This window comes from Mobula birostris, chromosome 3, assembly GCF_030028105.1.
Source record: "Mobula birostris isolate sMobBir1 chromosome 3, sMobBir1.hap1, whole genome shotgun sequence".
Lineage (NCBI taxonomy): Eukaryota > Metazoa > Chordata > Chondrichthyes > Myliobatiformes > Myliobatidae > Mobula > Mobula birostris.
The window spans coordinates 12,233,791-12,256,492 of NC_092372.1; the positions used below are offsets into that span (position 1 = coordinate 12,233,791).

Here is a 22,702-nt window from a genome sequence, read left to right on the forward strand (position 1 = left end):
ACCCCTAGCAGCACTTTCCAAGCCCCCACACTCCATGTGTCCTGCTTCATCAGTTGGGGGAATTGAGCTAAAGAGCTGCAAGGCAATGTATTGCTATGACACAACAATAAACTTCATGACATATGTCAAAAGTCACGAGTCACAGCTTCAGAATAGAGTGCCATCCATTTAGAATGAAGGTGATGAGGAATTTCTTTAGACAGGGTGTAGTGAATCTGTGGCATTTATTGTCATAGGCAGCTGTGGAGACCAATTCATTGGGTATATTTAAGCCAGAGGTTGATAGTTTCTTGATTAGTCAGGGCATGAAGGGACACGGGGAGGAGGCAGAAGATTGTGGCCGAGAGGGAAATAGTTCAGCCATATGAAATGGTGGAGCAGACTTGACAGGTCAAGTGGCCTAATTCTGCTCCTACGTCTTATGGACGATAAACCCGATCCTGATCCTGATCCTGAAAAAAAAGCACCCCAAACAAGGCAAAAATCCTAACTATATATCAAACAAATAGTTAATAGAGGACGTCTCCATTATAACATCGTCTATGTAAAAAGGTGAAAATGCATCACATAAACAGTGTGGTCTGGTGAATGTCAGGGTTGGTTAATTAGGTTAAGTTGATAGTCACGGTTATTTGTTCCATTATAATCATATTTAACAAGGTTGACATAAAGTTACAATACACATTAACGGAGTAACAGATGCAAACAGTAAGCTGATGTGTGCTGAACTTCCCGGTCTAATAAGAGATGATTTTATATTTCAGATTATGAATGGCTATTGTACTCATTTTTGACACTTGTGCATAATACAATTATTGTCATTACATTGTGTGGTCACAAATTGAAGACAAGTTCTCTACTTAAAGCCAACAATTAGGGTTGATATTAACAAGTTCATTCAAATCCGGCGTAATAAGGAAGAGCAACACTTTGAAGAACCGAACTGAACTGGTTTTTCCTGCATATTTGCCCAGTGTAGATTATTCTTATTCACACAATGGAAAAAGCTGCAGAGCAATTCTGTCAGTAAAATATCCTAAATTACATTAGAGAGCAAGAAAAATCATAAGATTGTAAATCAAATCCTGATGATGGATCTCGGCCTAAAATGTCAGCTGGTTATTCATCTCCATACCTACTGCCTGACCCGCTAAATTCCTCTGGCATTTGGTGTGAGAGGTCTTGAAAAGCTTTTTCACTAAGGGTCTCCACCCAAAACGTTGACTGTACTTCTTCCTATGTATGGGGTGTAAGGGAGGGGTAGCACCTCTGGTGGGGGAACATGTCGTGTCCTTTTCAGGGTGGTTAGTCCACCTTTGGTCCCCACCTGGCACTCAGCTCTCACCTGTGGCTCCCCGTAGCTGTTTGCATGCGACAGCGGCCACACCCCGGGCAACGGCTTCGACAAGCCGGCTAAACCAGGTAAGGGTAGCCGATGGGTCTCAAACCCTCGGTGAGATAGGGAGTTGTCTATCCCAGCATGTGAAGACAGACTCTGGCGGATTGAGCGGATGAGACCAATGGAAGGTCCAACGGTCAGGAAGGAGGTCTCTGCAAACGTCGTGGAACGTGTAGAGCAGGATAAGACACAGAAGACGTCCTGGTCATCCACTGCGCCTAGTCCCATCTCCAGCCGTCTAGACTCTGTCTTGCCACTGGATCCAGATGGGAATTGGGAAGAGAGAGTGAGGCTGACGCTGCGCAACTCTCCCTCGCTTAAATCCAAATCACGCGCTAGTCTCGACACCATCACAATGGTGTCGAGGTCCTGATCGACGCCAATGATGGACGAACAACACTTCTTCCTATAGATGCTGCCTGGCCTGCTGTGTACCAGCAGCATTTTGTGTGTGTTGCTTGAATTTCCAGCATCTGCAAACTTTCTCGTGCTTGCGTTTTTAAATTCACTATCCAAAGCCTCTTCCAGGGATGCCTACACTGAAGAAGTTTAAATCTTCTCTTCGACGGGAGTTTCGTGAAACCCTCTCTCCCTGCTCCCCATCTGTAATTTCTTCGGCCCTTCAACTTTTCGACCATACGCTCACCCAGACCCACTACTACAGCTGTATATCCTTCCTAGGAACGTGTCTCCGCCGCCAACCTACTCCAGTTGGCTTCAAGATTTGTTTTCAAGCCTCTTAATTTGGACCTTCTGAGGACCCCAGGTACTCACATTTTATTGACTCTGCCTCCCGTTGCTTCTCCCGTCGAGCTCTATGGGCGTCACTCTTCACCATGAGGAGGTACCTGGTGTCCCTATCCCAGTACCTTCCACACCTCCGGGACTCCCTCTTCACCATTTGTAATGGACCTGCCCGTTATTTTATCCTCCGTCAGATCCGTGCTTGCAATTGCCATTTCTTCGACTTTGTCACGTCCTGCAAGGATCAGAAAATCGTTCCTCTGTGGACCCCAGATCCTGCCATCTCCAACGCTAACAGGCGTGAACTTCGGACCACGGTCCCCGCTGTCGATCTCAGCGGCTCCACCAACCCAGAGCAAATTCAGAACCCAGACTCCACCGCCATCCATGCAGGTTCCAACAACCATGGACACCTTCGAAGAGATTGCGCAGCCTCCAACTGCGACTCCAGCCTTGAACTCCATGCTGCTACTGGAACTCCCGTCTCCCCTTCCCCCACCACCACTCTGCAATCCCGTCTCCCTCAGATCCCATCGTCAGCTCCTGGGCCCTCAGAGGCTCCATCTTCCTCTCACCCCAACCCTCCCCTCTCCACTGACACTACCTACCTCCCTCACACCTCTGATCCCAGCTCTCATCCGTACCGGGTCTTCACCATCCCCTCCGACCTTTCACTCTCTGAGGCAGAGCGCTCTGTCCTCAGTAAGGGCCTCACTTTTGTCCCCCTTTGCCCACACCTCAGCGAGTTCCGCGTGTACCATGACGCTGAACTCTTCTTCCACTGGCTCCGTCTCCGAGCTTACTTCTTCGGCAAGGACTCTCCTACCCCCATCGATGACCCCTTCTCCCGTCTTCAACCCTCCTCCTCTTCATGGACACCTCGCTCTGGTCTTCTGCCTACTCTGGATCTCTTTATTGCTAACTGCCGACAGGACATCAACCATCTCGACTTCACCACACCTTGTTCCAATTCCAACCTCACTCCTTCCGAATGCTCTGCTCTCCACTCCCTCCGCACCAATCCTAACCTTACTATAAAACCCGCTGATATGGGGGGGCGCTATAGTAGTCTGGCATACTGACCTTTACCTTGCCGAGGCACAGCGACAACTCGCTGATACCTCCTCTTATTTAGCCCTCGAACATGACCCCATTAAGGAGCACCAGGCCAATTGTCTCCCAGACCATCACCGACCTTATCATCTCTGGGGATCTCTCATCCACTGCCACCAACCTTGTAGATCCCACACCCCGCACTTCCCATTTCTACCTCCTACCCATGAAGGGTCTCGACCCGAAACGTTGACTGTACTTCTTCCTATAGATGCTGCCTGGCCTGCTGTGTTCCACCAGCATTTTCTGTGTGAAGCTTTTTCTATTGGCTTATTCCACCTTGTTAGTACTTTTCCTAACTCCCTTCATCATTATGTGCTGTGTCACATAAGATGGCAATTATAGTTTTGACCATGATTTTTCTTGGCAAATTTTCTACTGATGTGGTTTGCCATTGCCTTCTTCTGGGCAGTGTCTTTACAAGACAGGTTAACTCAGCCATTATCAATACTCCTCAGGGATTGTCTGCCTGGCATCGGTGGTCACATAACCAGGACTTGTGATATGCACCAGTTGCTTATACGATCATCCAGCACCTGCTTCTATAGCTACACATGACCCTGACTGGGGGGCTAGGCAGGTGCTACACCTTGCCCAAGGGTGACCTGCAGGCTAGTGGAGGGAAGGAGCGCCTTACACCTCCTTTGGTAGTGACATATCTTTCACCCTGCCACCCAAGTAATAAAGAAGAGCAACACTTTAAAGGACCAAACTGAACAGTCTTTTCTCAAATGTGTCCAGTGTAGATTATTCTTGTTCACACCATGAAAAAGCTACAGACCAATTCAGTCAGTAAGACACTCTAAAGTGGATTAGATAGCAAACAAAAACAATCATGTGATAAATCAATTCCTGATGATGGGTCTTAGCCCAAAATATCGACTGGTTATTCATTTCCATAGACGCTGCCTGACCTGCTGTGTCCCTGCAGCATCGTGTGTTTGTAGTTTTAAAAAGTTTTTCTTCTTGGCTTCTTATTCCACCACATTAGTAGTTTTTCTCAAGTCTTTATAGGTGAAAGAAGGGCTTTGGGTCCCTGGAATCTGTGCTGGAACTCCTCTTATTCGAACACAAAACAGTCTACCATGTTGTGCAAACCATTTAACCTAATCCGATATCAATCTAACTCTAAAGCAACACACAAAATGCTGCAGGAGTTCATCAGATCAGGCAGCACCTATGTAAATGAACGAACGGTCAATGTTTCAGGCCAAATTGCTTTTTCAGGACTGGAAAGGAAAGACGAAGATGCCAGAATAAAAACGTGGAGAGAGGGGAAGAAGATAGCAAGAAGGAGGGTAGGAAAGGTAACGGGCTGGAGGGGAAGAATTTGATCGAAGAGGAGAGTGGACCCAATCTTCTCTTCCCTCCTGTATGACCTTCCATGTTTTTTTTTTCATCCCTGTCTCTAAAATCCAAGGGTCTCTCAAAAGTCCCAAATGGATCTTGCTCCACCATCACCCCTAGTAGGGTGTTCATGCACCCAACACCTGAAAAAGAACCCACCTCTGACATTCTCCCTATACTTGCCTCCAAACACCTAAAGATTATGACCCCTTATTTTAGCCATTTCCACCCCGGGGAAATTCTAACCATTCTATCTGTGCCTTTTGTCATTTTGTACCCCTCTATCAAGTCGCTTCTCATCCTCCTTCGCTCCAAATAGAAAAGTGCTAGCTCACTCACATTTCCTCACAAGACATGCTCTCTAATCCAGGCAGCATCCTGAGGAATCTGTGCTGCACCCTCTCTAAAACTTACACATCCTTCCTTTAATGAGGCAACCAGAAATAAACACAATATTCCAAGAAATCTTTGATCAGTTGCTCAAATTCTGCTGCTGATTGCTAGATGATTCCAAAGTGATCTAGAGTGATCCAAAGTGAAAAGCATTTAGTTATTGAACAGGGAGCAAATACGGCATTTCGACACCTGCACTGAGAAAAGCACAAGTCGTTTACTAAATGATAGATGGCACTACATTCATCATTATTCTTCACTTCTGGATTCCAGGTAGAGTTTTACCTTGCTATGATCTATGATTACAACAATTACAACCGGGATGGGGCAGGGGAGGGGGTTGGATTGGGAAGCAGTGTTCTCACGGACCAACCATTCCGCACAGCAGGAAATTTTTAGATGGCCGGAAAACTGCGCAGCACTTTAATTTAAGTGTATACTATGAATACTCCTTAGCTTGGGCTTGGTTTATTATTGCCAGTAGTGTATTACAGCACAAAAACCTGTCTTGCAGACTATTCACACAGGTAAAATCATTACACAGTACGTTGTGGTAGAACGAGGCAGATAAAGTGTAACAACAGCAGAGAAAGTGCAGGGCAAGTGAACAATAAAGTGCAAGATCATAACACTTCAAATTTTATTTATTTATTTTACTTAGTGATCCAGCACTGAATAGGCTTCGAGCCACGCCACCCCAGCAACCCCACAACCTCGAGTAACCCTAAACTAACCACAGGACAACTTACAATGATGATTAACCTACCCAGTATGTCTTTGGACTGTGAGAGGAAACCAGAGCACCCAGGGAAAACCCATGCATTTCATGTATAGACAGCGCCAGAAATGAACTCCGAACTCATGTGAACTGGTACGCTACTGTGGTGACCACGGTGCTGTCAAAGAAGGAGGGGAGGATGGGCTGGTTGGGTGAGGAGATAACAGGGGTTTTAGACACTTTTTTAAAGAATGGGCCCCAACCATTATCTGAGGGGTCTGTGGACCTCAGGTTGGGAACCCCTGAGATAGAGGAACATTAAAGTTATTTTACTTCTTAATCAATTAATTCATTGTACCTTAGGACATGTTAAGTAAATACGACATTTTAATTTTTTGTAATTATTTAAACTTATTTGATTACCAGAGGCCAAGTTCTTTGTCCCAAATAGGAAGCAGAAATGGAATGGTTTGGCAGCATGTTTGATTGATACCCAGACAGCAGGTTCATTTAAAAAACAAATCAGATCCCGAAGGGAAGTTGGTGTTTTGGAAGGATGAGATCAAATGCAGCTATTTCCTGCCAGAAATTATCAATAATATAAAGCCAAGCAGCTTTTTAGAATTTGTAAAATAAATGCGACATAAAAATCATTGAAACAAACCTAAAGTACATGATTGATTGACCATGTTGTAAAGGAAGCATCACAAAATTGAACGAAAGTTTGTGTGTGTGTGTGTGTGTGTGTGTGTGTGTGTGTGTGTGTGTGTGTGTGTTAACACTTATCCTACAAAGAATGGAACGTTATAGTGTTATAGTGCAGGGGTTCCTAACCTTTTTTTATATGCCATGGACCCCTACCATTAACCCAGAGGTCTGTTGACCCCAGGGTCAGAAATCCTGTCATAGGGGAATAATTTGAAGGTCTCATCCATTTTTCTGCTTAATCCTCAAGACCTCTGATTCCCGAAGAGCCTGCAATCTGACAATCTTTTTAAAGGAATACACACAGTTGAAAGTCCATCACCCGAGGCACAGTGTGCCAAGGGCACACAATCATCATTGCTATTCATAATTAGCACCCTACAACCATCAGGCTCCTGAATGGGTGTGGATAACTTCACTCACCACAACTTTCAACTGATTCCACAACCTACAGGCTCACTTTCAAGGACTCTGCAACTCATGTTCTCTGTGTTATTTATTCATTGTTTTTATTTGCATGATTTGTCTTCTTTTGTACATTGGTTGTTTGTCAGTCTTATGTCATCTACGTTGTCATGTCTCATGTTGTATGACGTGGGTGATCATTGTCTCATCACCATGATTGATCTTGGCAATTTTTTCGGGGGGGTAGAGAAGGGGGGGGAGAGACAGAGTGGGATAAAGAGAGGGGGAAAGAGAGGGGGGAGGGAGAGAGCGAGAGAAAGAAAGCAACATGCATTGTCATGAGTCCAAAGCTAGAGAAATCAAAGAAAATGGGAGAATGGATCAGCTCGTGATAAAATGGCGGAGCAGACTCGATGGACCGAATGGCCGACTTCTGCTCCTTTGTCTTATGGTCTTATGGTTTCCACCTCCACCACCGCCGCCGGCAGCCCATTCCACACACTCACCACTCTCTGTGTAAAACACCTACCCCTGACATCTCCTCTCTACCTACTTCCAAGCACCTTAAAACTATGTCCTCTCGTGCTAGCCATTTCAGCCCTGGCAAAAAGCCTCTGACTATCCACACGATCAATGCCTCTCATTTTAATGCCTCTCAGGAAATTTTTACATGGCCTGAAAACTGTACAACACCGTAAATATTTTTTCGTAATGCACATTCCATGAATCTTTAGAATGAAAATTGATGAATCATATACTTCTGACTTTATTAATTTAAGGGTACAATGAAATATAGTACAAAGATCTTATAAACTGTTTAACTGTCTTTATTACAAATCCACTGTCTACAAACACTGTCTAGATTAATTTTGCATCCAGATGAAGGACACATCCTGATGTTCATCAGGCCATCCAAATGTTCTACTTCTAGTCTGTTTCTGGATTTACATTTAATGGAATTCCTAAGACTGAATCCACTTTCGCAGTTAGCACTGGAATAGAAGCAGGTCATCAGTTTATTATCAATAAACAACCAACATCCATTCTGCATTTATTGTTACAATTTGTAAGTGTTTTAACTTGAAACACTGACAATGTAAATACGTTGAAGCTCAAAAATTTTTCAAAGTGAAGGCTGTGGTACATTTATTAAGAAAATTTATGGATTATATTCATTAACACATAATTACAGGGTATTTCACAATTATATTAACATACACTCCAAATTATATTGGCATAACTTCAAAATAATATATTATAATGTTAATATTAATAATATAAAATAAAATTCCACCAAGGATTTTTGCATGGGAGAATTTCATTTACTGTGCAGCTGTGCACCCATGCAGTTTAGAGGGAACAGTGATCGCAAGATGCTGTTACGGCATTGGTGGAGTGGAATGCTGCAAGTCTGATTCACTGTAGTATTGGTGAACAGTGGGGGCAGATGGTAGAGAAGCTGCGTGGACTCGCTCGTAGCAAATACTGCACCTCAAGCTGCAGTGTCACCTTTTTGCATCCGCACAGGAGAGAGGTATCAGAGTGGTGCATTCCACCGGAGTGCTGGCGGTGGTGTGGCGCAGCATCGAAACTGGAGTTTGTGCTGCCCTCCTGTGTTCAGTTAGCAGAGGACAAAATCCACTGTGTTCGATGCAGACTACTGCAACATTCATGGACTCAGGGACTCGGATAATTTTTTTTTGTGCGTGTAACTACATTTTACTGCTGTCTTATATGTGTTATGTTTGCCTTGTGCTGTGATTGACTAATGTGAATGACACATAACTAATGTGCGCTGTGATGCTTTAGTGCTGTGAATGACGCTTTGAATGGGAGAACACAACTACAGCTGTGAAGATCCCTGCTGCACCTGATGACCCTGTGATCTCCATCTCAGAGGCTGATGTTAGGCTGTCTTTAAAGAGGGTGAACCCTCGCAAGGCAGAAGGCCCAGATGGAGTACCTGGTAAGGCTCTGAAAACCTGTGCCAACCAACTAGCAGGAGAATTCAAGGACATTTTCAACCTCTCGCTGCTACGGGCGGAAGTTCCCACTTGCTTCAAAAAGGCAACAATTATACCAGTGCCTCATGTTACGATTTTATAACAGACCAGCAGCAAGAGATGACAAATTGAGTCGCGTTTTAATATTAGAGCCACTATATTTATTAACATCTACTCAAAAATATAGAAAAATAAATAAACTACTTTCTTAGACTGAAGTTAACAGAGTTATGCATCTATAGCTCCCAAACAGTCAAACTTAGAAGCCGTTCTTAACAAATCTTACTCAAGCACAGTCTTAAAGTGGCGGTTCAGAGAGTCCCAGTAATTCACAAAATAGGTGAGAGGAGAGACTTGTGGATTCACAGTGCAGCAACGAGGGAATCACGACGAATTCCAGAGATTCCACAGCTAGCAAATGAAGAAACGTTTACCGAAGATCCCAGCTGAGGAATACTGCTCCGAAGTTCACGAAGAGTGATTTCACAAAGTGACTGTCACAAAATCCACACCCATGGATCATACGAAGGACAGACACGTCTCCACAATGCACAGTGTGCTGATGATTAATCCAATCCTTTGGGTTTGGGTAAGCATTAGACTTTACCCTTCTCAATCGTCAGCTGTTCCCAGATAGCTCGAAGTCTGCAATCTTCATTCTCTCTCTTTCCTTCGACTCCTTCTCAGCAACTATGCCCACATTTCTTTTATACCGTCCGCATACCTCATAAGGTAACGCTCACAGAAACGAAACTGTGGACTCCCAGTAAAACGAAACTGGGGACACATAACACTAAGAAGAATAATGTGAGCTGCCTTAATGACTATTGCCCAGTAGCGCTCACATCGACAGTGATGAAATGCTTTGAGAGGTTGGTCATGACTAGACTGAACTCCTGCCTCAGCAAAGACCTGGACCCATTGCATTTTGTCTATTGCTACAATAGGTCAACAGCAGATACAATCTCAATGGCTCTCCACATGACTATAAACCTCCTGGACAACACAAACACCTATGTCAGGATGCTGTTCATCGACTATAGCTCAGGATTTAATACCATCATTCCCACAATTCTGATTGAGAAGTTGCAGAACCTGGGCCTCTGTACCTCCCTCTGCAATTGGATCCTCGACTTCCTAACCAGAAGACCACAATCTGTGTGGATTGGTGATGATATGTCCTCCTCATTGACGATCAACACTGGCGCAACTCAGGGGTGTATGCTTAGCCCACTGCTCTACTCTCTGTATACACATTACTGTGTAGCTAGGCATAGCTCAAATGCCATCTATAAATTTGCTGATGATACAACCATTGTTGGTAGAATCTCAGATGGGGACGAGGGCATACAGGAGTGAGATATGCCAACTAGTGGAGTGGTGCCGCAGCAACAACCTGGCACTTAACATCAGTAAGACGAAAGAGCTGATTGTGGACTCCAGGAAAGGAAAGATGAGGGAACACATACCAATCCTCATCACAAGACAAAGGAGCAGAAGTAAGCCATTCGGCCCATCGAGTCTGCTCCGCAGCTCCCCCATGAGCTAAACTATTCACCCATCTAGTTCCAATTTCCAGCTTTTTCCCCATATCCCTTGATACCCTGACTGATTAGATACCTGTCAATCTCCTCCTTAAACACCCTCAATGATCGGGCCTCCACAGCTGTATCTGGCAACGAATTCCACAAATCCACGACCCTCTGGCTAAAAAAATTTCTCCCCATCTCTGTTTTAACTGGGTACCCTCTAATTCTAAGACTATGGCCTCTTGTCCTGGACTCACTCACCAAGGGAAACAATCTTTCCACATCTACTCTGTCCAACACTTTCCACATTCGAAATGTTTCTATGAGATCCCCTCTCATTCTTCTATACTCTAATGAATACAGTCCAAGAGCCGACAAACGCTCCTTATATGTTAGCCCCTGCATTCCAGGAATCATCCTCGTAAATCTTCTCTGAACTCTCTCCAACATCAGTACACCCTTTCTAAGATAGGGGGCCCAAAACTGCACACAGTATTCCAAATGAGGTCTCACTAATGCCCCATAGAGCCTCATCAACACCTCCTTACTCTTATACACTATTCCTCTTGAAATGAATGCCAACATAGCATTCGCTTTCCTTACTGCCAATCCAACTTGGTGGTTAACCTTTAGGGTATCCTGCACGAGGACCCCCAAGTCCCTTTGCACTTCTGATTTTTGAATTTTCTCCCCATCTAAATAATAATCTGCCCAATTGTTTCTTCTTCCGAAATGTACAACCGTACATTTGTCAACGTCGTATCTCATCTGCCATTTCTTTGCCCACTCTCCCAAACTGACTAAGTCTCTCTGCAACCTTTCCATTTCTTCAACATTTCCTGCTCCTCCACCTATCTTGGTGTCGTCCGCAAACTTAGCCACAAAACCATTTAATCCATAATCCAAATCATTGATATACATCGTAAAAAGCGGCCCCAACACCGACCCCTGCGGAACACCACTAGTAACCAGCAACCAATCAGAATAGGATCCCTTTATTCCCACCCTTTGCTTTCTGCCTATCAACCAATGCTCCACCCATTTCAATATCTTTCCTATAATTCCATGGGCTCTCATCTTATTAAGCAGCCTCATATGCGGCACCTTATCGAAGGCCTTTTGAAAATTCAAATACACAACATCCACAGCCTCTCCCTTGTCAATCTTATTCGAGATTACCTCAAAAAATTCCAATAGGTTGGTGAGGCAGGATCTTCCCTTCATGAAACCATGCTGGCTTCGGCCTATCTTGTCATGCATCTCGAGGTATTTCATAACCTCGTCCTTGAGGATTGACTCCAATATCTTTCCAACTACCGATGTCAGACTAATAGGTCTGTAATTTTCCTTTTGCTGCCTCCCTCCTTTCTTAAGCAGCAAAACTACATTCATAGAGGGATCAGAAGTGGAGAGAGTGAGCAGTTTCAAGTTCCTGGGTGTCAAGATCTCTGAGGATCTAACCTGGTCCCAACATATCCATGTAGATGTAAAGAAGGCAAGACAGCAGCTATACTTTATTAGGAGTTTGAAGAGATTTGGTATGTCAGCAAGTACGCTCCAAAAGTTCTATAGTTGTACCGTGCATCACTATAAGCTGTATCACTGTCTGGTATGGAGGGGCTACTGCACAGGATGAAAGAAGCTTCAGAGGATTGTAAATCTAGTCAGCTCCTTCTTGGGCACTAGCTTACAAAGTACCCAGGACATCTTTAGGGAGCGGTGTCTCAGAAAGGCAGTGTCAATTATTAAAGACCTCCAGCACCCAGAGCATGCCCTTTTCTCACTGTTACCATCAGGTAGGAGGTACAGAAGCCTGAAGGCACACACTCAGCAATTCGGGAACAGTTTTTTCCCCTCCGATTCCTAAATGGACATTGAACCCTTAGACATGACTTCATTTCGTTTTAAATATACAGTATTTCTGTTTTTTGCATGCTTTTTAATCTATTCAATATACATATACTGTAATTGATTTACTTTTGTATTTATTATTTCTTTCTCTTGTAGATTATGTATCACATTGAACTGTTGCAGCTAAGTTAACAAATTGCACATCACATGCCGGTGATAATAAACCTGATTCTGATTAGCACTCAACAGGAATTCTGCAGATGCTGGAAATTCAAGCAACACACATCAAAGTTGCTGGTCTCGGCCTGAAACGTCGACTGCACCTCTTCCTAGAGATGCTGCCTGGCCTGCTGCGTTCACCAGCACCTTTGACGTGTGTTGTCTGATTAGCACTGTTTTGCACCTTGGTCCTGTATTAACACTGTTTCGTTTGGCTGTCTTCATGGATATTTATGTCTGGTTGAATGATACTGAAACTCGAACTTGAACCAGCACACACAAGGATGTGCTGGAGGCCGTCCACAAGTGTCACCACACATTCCAGCACCAACATAGCATGCCCATAATGTTCCACAGAACAACACAAGCAACACAAACACAACACAACAAAACAAGACAAGACACCATCAGCAAAACAAACCCCTTTCCCATACATCCCACCCTCCCAGCCACACATCCAGACAGGCCTCCAACCCCAGTGAAGGCCACCTCCAGACCTCCAGTCCTTGCCCCCAAATTCCCAGGCCGCCATTTTCGGACTTCACACCAGGTCACCAATTATGGCTTCAACTTACTGAGTTCCTCTAGCATTTTCTGCTCAAGAGGAAATCTTGTTAAAGGTTATGGTCCTTGTCGGTTAAGCTTCTCAACTTTGGGACATCACTGTGGGAACCTCTCAATGCAGCGTCCTAGCTGCACCTAGCCAATATCTTTTCCAACCATGGTCATGACAACACCTCCCAAACACACCACCTCTACCAAAATAGATTTCCAGAGAAGCCAGCTCATGGAACAATGTGACTCACGGGTTCCTCTCCAAGCCTCTTTCGTCATTGTCTCAATTCTGGAACTCTCTTCAAAAGGCATTATAGGAGGACTTTCATAACAAAGGCTGCAACAGTTCAAGATGATGACTCACCATCCTCATATTCTTAAAAACTATTAAGGATGAACAATAAAAGCCACTATACAATGGCCATTATCCACTGGAATTAAAAAGTACCCAGTCAACTAAGGTCAAAAAAATTCCCATGGTTTATTCATTGTTCTGCTCCAAATAAACATAATGCCCAAGCAAATAATTTACATTCAAGGTCATTGTCAATTGGCCCATGGTACGTCAGTTGTCACAGAATACGTTGAAGGCCAAGACAGCTCCACCAAGTATAATGACGTAACTAAATGAAAACAGCCAAGTGCAATCTGGGCAAATCATAACTAGGCAAAAAAATCCATCAAAATAATAAAAAATAGATTATATTTACGTAAAGATCAGCTTTATTTGTTACATGTATATTGAACCTACAATGAAATGCGTAATTTTGTGCCAATGAACAACAGTCCACGGATGTGCCGGGGGCAGCTAGCGGCACCAACTTTGCATGCCCACAACTCACGAAACCTAACCTAACCTAATCATATACCATTCGAATGTGGAAGGAAACTGGAGCACCTGGAGGAAACACACGTGGCCCTGGTAAAAAGCACAGACTACTTACAGAGAGTGTCGGGAATCAGACTCCAATCAGTGATCTCTGAATCAGTAAAGTTTTCAATACTAGAAGCAAATTTACCATTTGGTAAATCAGCAATGAGTGGGTGTCCTTAAATTCAGGCTCACACTTTCCCAAAATATTATTGCATGGAATGTCTTATCACCAGTTAGGCCGAAGGAACCATGACCATGTGGGTTTCCTCCAGGTGCTCCTGTTTCCTCAGACATTCCAGAGATGCATGGGTTAGGGATAGGGCTGGAAAATTTTAAGCATTCTATGTTGGTGTGGGAAGCACAGCCACACTTCCAGGCTGCCCCCAACTTAACCTCACTGATTTGATGTAATGCAAATGACACATTTCACTGTATGTTTCAATATTTTGATGTATACGTGACAGATAAAGCTAATCTTTACCTCGTTTTAACCTTTCATAATCTAATCGCATTGCATATTTGTGGCCGACTTGGGTTTACAAGCGTTATCTTGGGATCGAAAGGGTTAATGTATGAGGAGTGCTTGATGGCTCTGGGCTGTCACAGGAGTTCAAGAGTAAGGAGGGATCTCATTGAAACCTACTGAATACTGGAAGTCCGAGGCAGAGTGGATGTGAAGAGGATGTTTCCAATAGTAGGGAAATGTAGGACCAGAGGGCACAGCCACAGAATAGAGGGACGTTCTCTTACATAGAACATAAAACACTACAACACGTTACAGGCCTTTCAGCCCACAATGTTGTGCTGACCTTTCACCTACTTTAAGATCAATCTAACCCTTAACCTTAACTATGCTGCTCATTGACACAGACGATGGATTTCACTGTATGTTTTAAAGCGCATGTGGCAAATAAAGCTAATCTTTAAATCTTTGGAATAATGATTTTATCTGACCCATCTGGCAGGAAGTTGATGGGATTAGTTGGGTTGCCAGATTCACTGGGCTATATTTGGATTTCATTGGACATTTATGAGCACCTCACCCCATTCCCATCACCATTCTAAGTGGCAAGGGAAATCATTTGGAAAGGAATTTAAAATAACAAAAGGGTCAAAGATATGAGTATGGAGTTCGTTCCTTTGCTTGTTATGTGCCATAGGCGGTCATGGTCTTTCCATGACCATGACTCTTCTTGGCAAATTTTCCTGCAGAAGTGCTTTCTTCTGGGCAGTGTCTTTACAGGACGGGTGACACCAGCCTTTATCAATACTCTTCAGAGCTTGTCTGATATGCACTAGTTGCTCATACGACCATCCACCACCTGCTCCCATGGCTCCACATGACCCTGATTCAGGAGAGAGTTGGGGTGTTAAGAAGGTGCTACACCTTGCCCAAGGGTGACTGCTAGCAGAGGGAAGGAGCGCCTTACACCTCCATCGGCAAAGACGTGCCTCCACCCCACACCACCCAGAGTTTGGAGTACCTGTTCCAAATGAAATTCACCAGCACAATGATCTAAACTCACTCGTGTTGTCAATTCCATAGTACATAAAATCCCATTAACTAATCCAGCAGGCTTGGGATTTTAGTGATGCCAAACCAGCAGATTTTCCAGACTGTTAATGTTATTCCTATTAATCGAATGGCGGAGCAGATTTGATGTGCAGAGAATGGCCTAATTCTGCTCCTGTGTCTTGCGGCCTTTAATACTCCAACACATTTCAATGTACTTTTTCTTCATCTGTTTCGTAGTAGAAAAGAACAATACATGTTCCAGTTAAAGCCAGGGACAGGGCAGAGTGGGAACTGAAGGCTCCAATAAATCAGAAGATGAGAGCACAGTAATCATCCGAAGTGTCAGCATTTCTGAATAATCAGAGATCAGGATATTGTCATTTTACTGTTGATGAAAGTGGCATAACTAATATTAGTTCAGCTAAATACCTGTGTGTGGCATGTGTGTATTTTATGTGTGGTGTGTGTATTATGTGTGTGGTATGTGTGTGTGTATGTGTGTGTATGTGCGTGTGTGTGTATATAGAGAGTGTGTTTTGTGTGTGTGTGTGTTGTGCGTGTGTGTGTGTGTGTGTGTGTGTGTGAGTCAGAGTGTCTGAGTGTGTTCACATTACTAGCATTAATGAATTCTTCACAAATTACTGTAAGCAACAATTCAGAGCTGACCTTCCTATTATGGTCGGTACATGCGGAAACAAACCAAAAACTCAAGTGTAGCTTAACATTTTCTGAAAACTAACCTTAATCATTCCATTACATAGAACTACCAACACTTTATATTATCACTCCAACGATCAATCTGCTCAGCTCACCATTTTACCATTTATTCTGCTAAGCATTACTAAACGGGAAATCAGAATTACGTTTAAAATCACATTATAAATCACTGGCACGTGTCACGAAAGTTGCTGCTTTCCAGCAGCAGAACATTGCAATACATAATAATAAAAAGTATAAATTACATTAATATATATAATTAATTTATAAATAGTCGTGTAATAAAGGAGCAAAAAACATAGTGAGGTCGTGTACATGGGTTCATTATCCATTCTGAAATCTGATAGTGGAGGGCAAGAAGCTGTTCCTGAAATGTTGAATGTGTCTGTCTTTGGGCCTCTGTACTTTCTCCTTGATGGCAAAGAAGAGGGCATGTCCTGGGATGTAATTGTGCTGATCTCAGATGTCAGCAAGGTAGACCATGCCAATACAGGTTTGCTTTAGAATGCATGGGAATGGCGAATGGAAATGAGAATAGGGTGAAGGGGAAAGAAAAGTCTCAAAGTCTTAATTTGGTGTCACTTTGTTTGATCTGGAAGTGATTGCTTGCTTATGGCAGTCAATACAGAAAATGTCCAAACCAGGAACTTATCTTTGTTGGAGCCTAATGTTTTTATGATCTAAAGATTCTTCAGAAATCAAGAATGAGGCATAAAATTTGTTGCTTAAGTCTGTTTTACAGCCAAGCTGGATTGTGTCTGTCTGTAGCTACACTTGCGTGAAATGAGGAACTGCTGTGGGCTTTTTCTTGTAGAAACATGGCTCCAGGACTACATCCACGCACCATCAATCTACAGGGGATTACATTCAGGGCTTGGGCTACGTTATTATTATTATTATTATATTTTTTTTCTTGCAACTGTATGGTTATTTGCTATCATGATTATATGTTCTGTGTGCTATGTGTGACAGTTGGTACTCTGTGTTTTACTTGGCCCCAGAGGATGCTCTTTCGTTTGTCTCTATCCATGTGCCTCGTTAAATGATGATTAAACTTGAACTTTATTAAGTGTTACAAGAACGAAGAACAAGTTAAGAAAGAATCAGAGAACAAAGAAAGGAAAGGTCAGTCTCGGTCATCTCATAATCAAACTAGAGAAAAGAAAATTCCAGTGATAACAATTAACCTATTAAAATAACCAGATTCAAGTCATGTGACACCTGCTACAGAAAACTAAGAAGCTTACAGAAAATTACAATAGCCACCGTATCATAATTCCTGGAAAATTCACAGAGCAATTACATGTGAAAGGTGATTATATAGAAATATAAGCAAGCATAGAAAAGTTAAACTAGAAACAAAATATAAGAAAAGGAACAATTCTACACCGTAATCCAACATCTTCAAACAGGCATTAAGGCATGAGCAAATAATTCTACAGAAGCTACAGAGGGAAACTGAAGCCCTGGAAACATTACAAGGAACTTACAAGTCCCAAAAAGTAGTAAACAAGTGAAGGAAAAAATAGTAAAATAAAATCAAAATATTAAAATTTAAAATGTATTATTGTTTTGTATATCATCTCTGGTTCTCAAAGTGAAGTAATTACTAGCATTTTGAAGTAATACTAAAGTAATTACTAGCATTTTATGTGTTACATTAAAATGATTCATAATATCCTTTTACTGGGAAGTAATTCCCAATCATACTCCTCTTTCCCTTGGTTATTTCCCACTCTTTACTTCATTTTCTTAATGCCCATACTCTGTTCTCTATCTTCGCCAGCAATTTAAAGATTTTTAAAAGGAGATTAGCTTTTTTTGTCACGTGTACATCGAAACACACAGTGAAAGGCACAATTTGAGTCAATGACCGATAGAGTCCAAGGCTGTGCTGGGAGCATCACACAAGTATTGTCGTGCATCTGGTGCCAACATAATACGCCCACAATTTATTAACTCTGATCCACAACTCTTTGGACTGTGGGAGGAAACCAGACCACCCGGAGGAAACCTGCATGGTCGCAGGGAGAATGTACAAACGCCTTACAGAGAGCAGCAGGAATTGAATCCCAATCGCAGGCCCTGTAAAGCGTTGCGCTAACTGCCACACTACCATGTCACTACATCACACATCCTGTTTTTCTTCCTATACCTTTCCATGTTCAACAGTTAACCAAACAAAGCCACATCACAGACCCATATAACTTAATTGAATCCAGGAATTTCTCCTCCATGGATGACTTGGACCAATGATTAATTTTAATTAGCCTAACTTCTATCCAATTGAAAGAAGTTTAACCCTTGACCTCTGGTGCTGTCTATGTGACCACAGTGGGTTTCCTCTGGGTGCTCTGGTTTCCTCTCTCGCTCCGCGATGGCTAATTGACCACTAAATTGCCCTTGGGTAAGTGAGCAATGAAGTCAAGGGGGAGTTAATAGGAATGTAATGAGAAGTAAAAGTGGGATTAGTATAATCGGACGCTTGATAGTCAACACAGACTCAGAGTCATGTGTTTCACTCTATGATCAGAAAGGAACAAAATTTAAAAAAGGTTAAATGGAGCGCTGTTGCAGGAGAGCAGAATCCAGCATCTTGCACCCCTACCACCAGGTTATGCTTGCTTCTCTCTGCTGCTATCAAGGTGATGATAGAGGAGCCTCAAGACTCACACCAGCAGGTTCAAGAATAGTCATTACCCCTTAAGCATCAAAGGGGTTAACTTCACACACCCCCTCACTGAACTGTCCTCACAACCAAAAGACTCACTTCCAAGGATTTTTCATCGTATGATCTCAGTAATAATAAATAATAAATATCTATTTTTATTTTTGTATTTACTGTATTTCCCACAGGAAAATAAATATCAGGGTCGTACGTGGTGTCATATACGTACTTTGATAATAAATTACTTTGAACCATTAGAGTTCGGAGTTCAATTCTAGTGCTGCCCTGTAAGGAATCTCTGTACGTCCTTCCACGGAGTAGAAACAGAGAAAACCTACAGCACAATTCAGGGCCTTCGGCCCACAAAGCTGTGCCAAACATGTCCCTACCTTAGAAATTACGTAGGGGTACACATAGCCCTCTATTTTTCTGAGCTCCATCTACCTGTCCAGGAGTCTCTTAAAAGACCCTATCGCTTCCGCCTCCACCACCGCCTCCGGCAGCCCATTCCACGCACTCACCACTCTCTGCGTAAAAAACTTACCCCTGACATCTCCTCTGTATCTACTTCCAAGCACCTTAAAACTGTGCCCTCTTGTGTTAGCCATTTCAGCCCTGGGAAAAAGCCTCTGACTATCCCCACCATCAATGCCTCTCATCATCTTATACACCTCTATCAGGTCACCCCTCATTTCCTGCTGCTCCAAGGAGAAAAGGCTGAGTTCCCTCAACCTATTCTCATAAGGCATGCTCCCCAATCCAGGCAACATCCTTGTAAATCTCCTCTGCACCCTTTCTATGGTTTCCATATCCTTCCTACAGTGAGGCAATCAGAAATGAGCACAGTACTCCAAGTGAGGGCTGACAAAGGTCCTATAAAGCTGTAACATTACCTCTCGGCTCGTAAACTCAATCCCATGATTGATGAAGGCCAATGCACCTTATGCTTTCTTAACCACAGAGTCAACCTGCGCAGCAGCTTTGAGTGTCCTATGGACTCGGACCCCAAGATCCCTCTGATCCTCCACACTGCCAAGAGTCTTACCATTAATACTATGTTCTGTCATCATATATGACCTACCAAAATGAACCACCTAACACTTCTTCGAGTTGAACTTCATCTGCCACTTCTCACCCCAGTTTTGCATCCTATCAATGTCCCACTGTAAACTCTGATAGCCCTCTACACTTTCCACAACACCTCCAACCTTTGTGTCATCAGCAAATTTACTAACCCATCCTTCCACTTCTTCATCCAGTTCATTTATAAAAATCATAAAGAGTAGGGGGTCCCAAAGCAGATCCTTGAGGCACACCACTTGTGACCAACCTCCATGCAGAATATGACCCGTTTACAACCACTCTTTACCTTCTGTGGGCAAGCCAGTTCTGGATCCACAAAGTAATGTTCCTGTGGATCCCATGCCTCCTTACTTTCTCAATAAGCCTTGCATGGGATACCTTATCAAATGCCTTGCTGAAATCCATATACACTACATCTACTGCTCTATCTTCAGCAATGTGTTTAGTCACATCCTCAAAAAATTCAAATTGGCTCATAAGGCACAACCTGCCTTTCACAAAGCCATGCTGACTATCCCTAATCATATTATGCCTCTCCAAATGTTCATAAACCCTGCCTCTCAGGATCTTCTCCATCAACTTACCAACTACTGAAGTAAGACTCACTGCTCGAAAAATTTTCTGGGCCATCTCTGCTCCCTTGCTTGAATAATAGAACAACATCCACAACCCGCCAATCCTCTAGAACCTCTCCCGTCCCCATTGATGATGCAAAGATCATGGCCAGAGGCTCAGCAATCTCATCCCTCGCCTCCCACAGTAGCCTGTGGTACATCTCGTCCAGTCCCGGTGACTTATCCAACCTGATGCTTTCCAGAAGCTCCAACACATCCTCTTTCTTAGTATGTACATGCTGAAGCTTTTCAGTCCGCTGTAAGTCATCCCTACAATCACCAAGATCCTTTTCTGTAATAAATACTGAAGAAAAATATTCATTAAGTACCTCTACTATCTCCTCTGTTTCCATACACACTTTTCCACTGTCACACTTGATTGGTCCTATTCTTTCATGTCTTACCCTCTTGCTCTTCACATACTTGTAGAATGCCTTGGGGTTTTCCTTCATCCTGTCTGCCAAAGCCTTCTCATGGCCCCTTCTGGCTCTCTTAATTTCTTTCTTAAGCTCCTTCCTGCTAGCCTTATAATCTTCTACATCTCCATCATTACCTAATTTTGAACCGTTCCTGAGCTTTTTTTCCCTTCTTGACTAGATTTATAACAGCCTTTATACACCACGGTTCCTGTACCCTACCATCCTTTCCCTGTCTCATTGGAACATACTTATGCAGAACACCACGTAAATATCCCCTGAACATTTGCCACATTTCTACCATACAATTCCCTGAGAACATCTGTTCTCATTTTATGCTTCCAAGTTCCTGCCTGATAGCCTCACATTTCCCCTTATTCCAATTAAATGCTTTCCTAACTTGTCTGTTCCTGTCCCTCTCCATGCTATGGTAAAGAAGATAGAATTGTGATTACTATCTCCAAAATGTTCTCCCACTGAGAGATCTGACACCTAACCTGGTTCATTTCCCAATACCAGATCAAATACAGCCTTTCCTCTTGTAGGCTTATCTACATATTGTGTCAAGAAACCTTCTTGAACACACCTAACAAACTGCAACCCATCTAAACCCCTCGCTCTTGGGACATGCCAATCGATATTTGGGAAATTAAATTCTCCCACCATGCCAACCGTGTTATTATTACATCTTTCCAGAATCTGTCTCCCTATCTGCTCCTCGATGTCCCTGTTACTATTGGATGGTCTATAAAAAGCACTCAGTAGAGTTACTGACCCCTTCCTGTTCCTAACTTCCATCTACAGAGATTCAATAGACAATCCCTCCGTGTCTTCCTCCTTTTCTGCAGCCGAGTCATTCTCTCTGATCAACAGTGCCACGCCCCCACCTCTTTTGCCTCCCTCCCTGTCCTTTCTGAAATACCTAAAGCCTGGCACACAAAGTAACCATTCATGCCCCTGAGCCATCCAAGTCTCTGTAATGGCCATAGCATCCTTGCTCCAAGTACTGATCCAGGCTGTAAGCTCATCCGCTTTGTTCATGATGTGTGGGTTTTCCCCGGATGCTCCGGTTGTCTTCCACAAGGCAAAGATGTACCAGGTAGGTAAACTGGTCATTGTAAATAGTCCTGTGATTAGGTGAAGGTTAATCAGGGTTGTAGGGTGTTGCTGGGGTTGTGGCTCAAAGGGTCATAAGGGGCAATTCCACACTGCATTGCTAAATACAATAAAATTTGAACTTTAATAGAATTCTGGATGATTAAAGCCATGTAGTAATAATGAGTTAACATAAAAACTTGGATAAAATCTCAGACTATCATCTTTCAAACCAGAATAGTACACTGCAATTTCTTGAATTTGACTGGTATGAGGAAACATAAATACAAAGAAAAGATTTAATAAAAAGAAAACAAGAGGCCACAGTTTTAAAATTTGATAGAAGTGTTTAGATTCACGAAAGGCTAGAAAAAAGCTGATGCCACATATTCAGCATGGAATGAGAGGTTGGGGATAGAGGACTATAAATAGAAGATTACAAGAAGAGTTTTAAAACAGAGAACAAAAGCTTCTTTACAGAGTACTGCGACATTCTGAAATTCCCCTCCAGGGTTAGTGGTGAAGGCGGAAAATACATTCGACTTCAAGCTTCAACTGGGTAAAAGGGTGCATGAAAAGGATAGAAAGAGATACGGTATGAGAATAATACTCATACAATAGCATAGTTGTTAGCACAATGCTTTACAGTACAGGTACAGGTGACTCCAGTTCAATTCCTACTGTTATCTGTCAGGAGTTTGTACCTTCTCCCCATGACCGCATAGGGTTTCCTCCGGG

The 22,702-nt window shown here is 43.0% G+C and overlaps 1 protein-coding gene across 11 annotated transcripts in view; it reads right to left on the reverse strand.

Annotated features, from left to right (window-relative positions):
• Window positions 1-22,702, reverse strand: part of LOC140194896 (transcription factor 4-like) — a 681,375-nt gene that overhangs the window by 530,562 nt on the left and 128,111 nt on the right. The gene's annotated exons all lie outside the window — the stretch shown is intronic.